Consider the following 8,159-nt stretch of genomic DNA (forward strand, 5'->3'; position numbering starts at 1 on the left):
ACACTGAAGCTGAAACTCCAATACTTTGGCCACATGATGTGAAGAGCTGACTCATTTGAAAAGACCCTGATGCTGGGAAAGATTGAAGGCAGGAGGAGAAGGGGGCAACAGGGGATGGGATTGATGGATGGTGTCACTGACTCGATGGACATGAGTTTGAGCAAGCTCTGGGAGTTGGTGACTGACAGGGAAGCCTGGTGTGTTGTAGTTCATGAAGTTGCAGAAAGTCGGACACTGCAGAGAGCGACTGAACTGAACTGAATGTGTTTGGTGAAACATACTAAATGAAGAATTCAAATTGATGTTCTGCTAAAAGGAGTTATAAAACATTTTATAAATATCTTGCATATTGATATTAATGTGTTTGAACTTTGAATTTTGAAGAAACTTGAAAAATTTCTCAGTATTAACAGGTAATTCTAAAGCTCAGTAGTATAGACAAGGGTTCTAGACTTGTGCAATCTTGGTTTAATCATTTCCTCTGCAGGTCATTTTTCTGTGTTGTAAAATGAGAAAATTGAAGTAGTTGACAGGTAAGGTTTCTTACAGATCTATACACTTTAAATTCTTGTTGTTTTATCTAAAATTTAAAAAATTTTAATGAACTTTTATTTCAGAGTATATTTATAGTTAAAGAACAGTGTTAAGAGAGTATCACTACTAGCCTTGTTAGTTATATTGTACACTAGTGTGGTATATTTGTCACAGTTAATGTACCAATTAATATAAAATTATTAACTAAAGTCTAACTGTAGTTATATGCCCTTTACTCTTAACTAATGGTCTATTAATATTGCAGTGTCCCATCTAGGATACCATATTACATTTAGACATCAAATCTCCTTAGGCTTTTCTAGGCTGTGACAGATTCCCAGACTTCCCTTATTTTTGATGACATTGATGGTTTTGTGGAGGATTGGTTATGTCTATTTTCCTCTGTTGGGATTTGTCTCATGTTTCTTTTATGATTCAGGTACATTCTAGGTTTTGGTGGGAAGACCAAGAGGTAAAGGGCCATTTTCATCACATCATATAAAGGGTACATACTATCAACAATTTACTTCACTGTTGATGTTGACTTTGATGACCTGAGAAAGTATTCCATCTTCTTGAGGGTAGATTTTCTACAATAATTGCTTGCAATTATAATGCATGGCAGATTTTTCTCATCTCACTCAGTTATGTGTTTCATCAATTACTTATATCAATGTGGACTCAAGAACATTTGTTTTATAATTTATGTTTTGATATAATATTATTTATTGCTCAAATTGTCCTAGTTTTGTTCATTAGAAGTTCTCTCAGTTGGCTGCTATATCTCTTTGATAACCCTCATCACTGCATGTGTGTGTGTGTGTTTAAGGACTTTCTGGTACTACCAGATGTTTGAAGTTCATCTTACATATTTCCTGCCCCAGGTTCACACAATAAACCATTTATCCAAGAAACTTTCGTTCCTTTTGTTAGAAAATAGTACTAGAAACCAAAATCTGGGGCTAGTATGATTTGTTGCTACTAGTTGTTTTTGCTTCTAGATGTTTTCTGCCTATGTGTGTGTGTGTGTGTGTGTGTGTGTGTGTGTATGTATATGTCTATATATGAAAGTGAAAGTGAAGTCATTTAGTCGTGTCCAGCTCTTTGCAACCCCATGGACTAACCTACAGGCTCCTCTGTCCATGGGATTTTCTAGGCAAGAGTACTGGGGTGGGTTGCCACTTCCTTCTACAGGGGATCTTCCTGACCCAGGGATGAAACCCAGGTCTCCTGCATTGCAGGCAGATGCTTTACCATCTGGGCCATCTGTATATATATATACAATACATCTGTATTAAGCTAAAACATGAGTTCATATAGTCTTTGACTATAATCAATTACCACATGTATTATTCAAGCCTTCTCCCATTGTTTGTCTAAAATCTCCCATTTAAGTGGTGAGAAACCTGACTTCTACCATCTGCCATCCATCTACTTCTTACTCAGTTCCAGTACACATGTTCAGTGGTGTCAGATTTGTTAACCTATACCCCTGTAGGGAATAACTTTATCAACTAGAATTTTATATTTATGTCAAGTTCCTTTTCCATTTAGTCTTATAGATTCCAGTCATTTTCAGAGTTGCTTTGGTCAACAACTATTTTATCTGCTCCTTCATTGAGGCTGTTTCATACATTTGTAATACAGTTAGATAATTTTTTTGGTCACATCATGTGATGCTGGAATCCTCTGACATATAAATAATTTTTAAAAATTGGCATACATTGTTTTACACATTCTGCTGTAAAACACTAAGAGTTTTAACAAATACAGTGTGGCTCGTACCGTCCGCCCTTAAAAATCCCATGTTCTATCTATTCAGCACCTTAACCCCAGGCATCCACTGATCTGTTTGTTGTTTTGGTCGATAGTTCTGTCTTTTTCAGGATGTCATATATATGTAATCATAGAGTTGGTAGCAATAGCACTTAACAATATTCATTTGAAGTTCATACATGTCTTTTCGTGACTTGAGAACACATTCCTTTATTGCAGAAAAGGATTCTACTGTGTGGATATATCATAGTTTGTCTATCCATTAACCTATTGCAGGACACCTTGTTTGCTTGCAGTTTGGCACAGTTAGGAATAAAATTGTTGGAAACATTTGTGTACAACTTTTATGTAGGTATAAATTTTTTAATCAGTTGGATACTTAAGAGCATGATTTCTGATCATGTGGTAATAGTGTATTCAGTTTTGTAAACTAACTATCTTCTAAAGTGGCTGTACTATTTGTATGGTTTGTACTATATTTCCACCAGCAGTGGATGAGAGTTCCTGTTGCTCTGTGACCTAGTCAGCAGTTGGTATCAATTTTTTAGCTCTTTAAATAGGTTTGTAATGGTAGATGATATCTCATTATTACTGTAATGTGAATTTTGCTATTGATAAATTATTTAGCACTTTCCCACATGCTTATTTCTATTTCTATATTTTCTTTTATATAGTATCTGTTCAGATCTTTTGCCTATTTTTAAATTTATTTTAAAGTTGAAGTGTAGTTGATTTACCATGTTATATGGTTTCAGGTGGAGAAGGGCATGGCAACCCACTCCAGTGTTCTTGCCTGGAGAATCCCACGGATGGAGGAGCCTGGCGGGCCACAGCCCATGGGGCTGCAAAGAGTCGGACACGACTGAGTGACTAAGCACATACAACATTCAGTAGTTTTATAGACTATATTTCATTTAAAGTTACTATAAAGCATTGGCTACATTACCTGTGCTATATGTTACATCCTGTATCTTATTTATTTTATACCTCGTGGTTCATACTGCTTAATCCCCTTCTCTAGACTTTCACCTCTCCCCACCCCACTCTCCAGTGGTACTCACTAGTTTGCTTTCCGTAGCTGTGTTACTCCATTGTGTATATTTGCCGCAACTTCATTATCCATCTGTTGATGGACCTCTAGGTTGCTTCCACATTTTGACTATTGTAAAGAATGCTGCTATGAATATTGAGGTTTGTGTATCTTTTAAATTAGTGTTTTTATTTTCTTCAGATATATACCCATGAGTAGAATTACTGGATCATATGACAGTTCTATTTTTAAATTTGAGGGACCTCCACACTGTATCCCACAGTGACAATACCAATTTACATCTCTACCAGCAGTGTACAGGGTTTCCTTTTCTCCACATACTTGCTAGCATTTATTATTTGTTCTCGTTTGGTGTGTTATCTCCTTGTGGTTTTCATTTACATTTTGATTTGATTAGCAGTGCTTTAGTTGAGTTGTTTGTTTCTTGTTGTTGAATTTTGTTTTTATATTTTTGTGTGCCTAATTTACAAGGCATTATATCAAGTAATATAAGAACTATAATCATTAATCAATTTTGAATACACTAAGCCTGTCTGTCCCCAATAAAATAAGAGCCCCAGATATTTTTAAAAATCCAAATTAATACTTAAAGTGATCTGATGATGTGCATGGAATCATAAAACAATTATAACAAAACAAATAAGCAAATTTTTTATTAGTGCAGAAAATTATTCCATATGCATTGAATAAAATGAATGCATGGTTCAACCTTTCAACAATCTGTATGATTTCATCTCTATATAATTGTGATTTTCACATTATATACTCTTGATGAACCTTTAAAATCATGGTTAAATGTTATAATGTTTATGTCTATGTGCAGTGTTATAATATTTATAAGGCTCTGCTGTATTTTCAGGAGTCTGGAATGATTTCAAGTTTGTGAAAGCAGCATAACATTTCTCTGAGTTTGTCTTCCCTGGTAGCTCAGCTGGTAAAGAATCTGCCTGGAATTCAGGAGACCCCAGTTTGATTCCTGGGTCGGGAAGATCCCCTGGAGAAGGGATAGGCTACCCACTCCAGTGTTCTTGGGCTTCTCCTGTGGCTCAGCTGGTAAAGAATCTGCCTGCAATGAGGGAGACCTGGGTTGGATCCTTGGGTTGGGAAGATCCCCTGGAGAGGGAAAGGCTATCCGCTCCAGTATTCTGGCCTGGAGATTTCCATGGACTATATAGTCCATGGGGTCACAAAGAGTCAGACATGATTGAATGATTTTTACCTTATGCTAACATTTCTCAGATTCTTATTTCATGTTATAGTAATTGCAGATTCTATTTGCATACAGTTTCAGCCAGCCTGCTTTTTTTTACTTTATCCAAACAAAGTTGAAAGAAGATTTTGACTGTTGTTTTAACGTCTCACTAAAAACAGTTAGTGTTAGTGAAATGTGTCCAAGAAGAGAACGCATATAATCTAAGACCAGAAAAAAGACATTGCATAGTTTCAAAGGTAGAACAGGAGCTGGTTTTAAAGACATTTTCTCTTAAGATAGAAGCCACTATACAACCTATACTGACAACATCAGCCTCCCCTTGGGAACCAATTATAGAAATGCAAATTCAGAGGCCTCACTCCAGATCTGTTGAATCAGAAACCCTGTAGGTGAGGCCTAGTAATATGTACTTTAATAAATCCTCCAGGGATTCTGCTTCTCTAAAATCTGAGAATTCTCTGAAACTGTCGTTGCTGTTTTCAGTCACTAAGTCATGTCGACTCTTTGTGTCCCCATGGACAGTAGCCCGCCAGGCTTTTCTGTCCATGGAATTTTCCAGGCAAGAATACTGGAATGGGTTGCCATTTCCTTCTCCAGGGCATCTTCTAGATCCAGGGATTGAACCTGTGTCTCCTGCATTGACAGGTAAGTTCGGTGCCACTGAGCCACTTGGGGAGTCGCTCTCTTAAATAATAGGGACCATAAAGAAAATAGTCAGCAAGTACTCAAAAGAACAAAGACGTATAAGTGTCATGTCAAACTGTGTCTTAACCTCCTGAATCCTGTTTCTTTCTTCCCTTTTATATCTTCACTATTCTCTATTTCAATAATATATGTTTCTTATTCCATTACACATGACCACTGCTAAAAGTTGAGTACAACTAATTTAAGCACTCAGCTTGAATTCTTACCTTAAGAGATTCTGTTTAACTGCAGAGCAGATCCATAAGTAGCGTTCAATTTCTTTTAAAAAATCTCACGTCAGGCCTGATTGAATGACTCCAAGTAGAATTTTACAGTTGATAGAGGGAAAAGAGGGGGAAAAGATTTATGTATTTTTGTTTAGTTTAAGGCCTATTAAAATATAAAACTTTATGCATGCTGTTAAATATGGCATCAAATGTGTATTTGTTTTAGCTTTTACTGCTACAATTATTGTTAAAAGGAGAAAAGAATTAGCTGCTTCTAGGTTTCTCTCATGGGAAGAAAGAAGTGGAAAATTTTGAAAAATATGAAGGAGTCTAAAGGGAGGAAAAGGGAGCTAAAGAACATAGGAAGGAAAACATTATGAGAAAAATGGTAAAATATATCATATGGAGTTGAAGCAATCTATCAAGTAGAGTAATGGGAAAAGACAATGCTGGTATTTGTGAAAATAAGTCACCTCTCAAATTAAGGACTTGGGTTCAGCAGACCTGATCTAATCCCATTTTTTTTTTCATTTATTTTTATTAGTTGGAGGCTAATTACTTCACAACATTGCAGTGGGTTTTAATCCCATTTTTATCATTGATTAAATGAGCTTGTTTAAATCTGTGTTTCCACTTGTCTCCTTGAAGAAAAGGGATCTTAGGATCATATGCCTACACCCAATGCATATGAAAGTACAATGGTAAATAACAATATGTAAACTAACTTTTTATTAAACTGGGGAAGAATTGAAGGGTCTGCCTAACTTCTCTTCCCCATGTCTAAATGGACTTTGTAAATGCAAAATGACATTAGAAAAGAAAAGAACTTTAGACTTCAGGACACTAGACATTACCTAGACCAATTTTCCCATCTTAAAAATACAGTGTGATTTTAAGCCTAAAGAAGTTAGCTTAATGTCAAATACTAATTAGCAAAAGATACTAGGCTGAAATCCTGGTGATTTAATACTATCTGTGTTTGGGGGAACAATTTTGAGATCCCAAAAGAAAGTGACATTCTTGTTGTTCAGTCGCTCAGTCATGTTCCACTCTTTGTGATCCCATGGACTGCAGCTTTCCATGTTTCCCTGCCCTTGACCATCTCCCAGAGCTTGCTTAAACTCATGTCCATTGAGTCGGTGATGCCATCCAACCATCTCGTCCTCTGTCTTCCCCTTCTCCTCCTGTCTTCAATCTTTCCCAGCACCATGGTCTTTTCCAATGAGTCAGCTCTTCGCATCAGGTGGCCAAAGTATTGGAGCTTCAGCTTCAGCATCAATCCTTCCAATGAATATTCAGGATTGATTTCCTTTAGGATTGATTGGTTTGATCTCCTTGCAGTCCAAGGGACTCTCAAGAGTCTTCTCCAATACCACAGTTCAAAAACATCAATTCTTCAGTGCTCAGCCTTCTTTATGGTCCAACTTTCATATCCATACATGACTATTGGAAAAACCATAGTTTTGACTTTACAGACATTTGTTGGCACAGTAATATATATGCTTAGGTATAAATATTTTTTTCTTATTTAAGATTATGAATAACACTGTGGTAACAAAATATGAAAAGCAATGACAATATCTCTGAAAATGCATTTTGATTTGCCTAGAATTTATCAAAAAATCAATTTAAAACTCTTATACTCAACTATTTTACCCTCCTTAGACAATGCAAGGCATCATCTAAGCAGAATGTTGTCCCCATAGTATCTGTAAAATAAAGCTTTGAGAGTGAAATTCAGTTCAACTCAACTGAAATAAACAAAGTGTCTTGAGTGCTTACTATCTTTTTCCAAGAATAACTCTATATTCTTGGTAAATAAAAGTTGATACACCATAAGAAGCCCAGGGTTATATGCAAAATATTCATATGCACAACTAATTATAATAAAATCAAAATATGATTGATGCTAGTATTGAAATCCACAATTATATGTATGGACTTTATATATTCATTTATGATTCATATGTAACTTTAGCATATTTCCAAGCCCCAAAGTATTTCTGTAAGAAGTAGTAAGGGAAATTCCAGGTCAAGATTTAGCAACAGTGCAAGTCACATATCATTAATGGCAGACTGTAATTGAGTGATAAAATTCTGGGTCATTCTAATTTTTATTTTGATGAATGTTTCCTCAAAACTGAGCATGGCCTATATAATAGGTCTTAGACTTATTCCACTGGTTTATTGCCCAGAATGTTCAAAGGTATCAGGTAAGATAGAAAATATGAATGATGACCCAGTAGACATATGTAATAGGTAAATTTTGCACAGGTTTGAGAAACATAGAAGGAATATTGTAAAGTGAAATAGACTTTAGCATCCTGTCCACTTTTTACAGAAAGTGTCAAGTTTTGTCTAGTTCAGCAAGTCAACAATGACCTCATAGATAAAAGCATAGATGAGAATAGCAGCTGTACCTGGATATAGTACAGTTCCCTTATTTAATTGTTTTTCTATGGTCACGACTGAAATATATTCACACATTCTCCCAGCATGACTCCTAATGGAAGTGGATTTTTAAAACTATGTTACAAAAGATAATTCTAAATGTCTGCTTCTCTATTCACCACATGCTGCTATTGTGTCTAACAACCACAACAAATTCATATGTTTGTAAGAAACTCTGGATTCCTTCCATATATGGTAGTAACAAAAAAGACATTCCATTCTC

Source organism: Odocoileus virginianus, chromosome 21, assembly GCF_023699985.2.
Source record: "Odocoileus virginianus isolate 20LAN1187 ecotype Illinois chromosome 21, Ovbor_1.2, whole genome shotgun sequence".
In the NCBI taxonomy this organism is placed as follows: domain Eukaryota; kingdom Metazoa; phylum Chordata; class Mammalia; order Artiodactyla; family Cervidae; genus Odocoileus; species Odocoileus virginianus.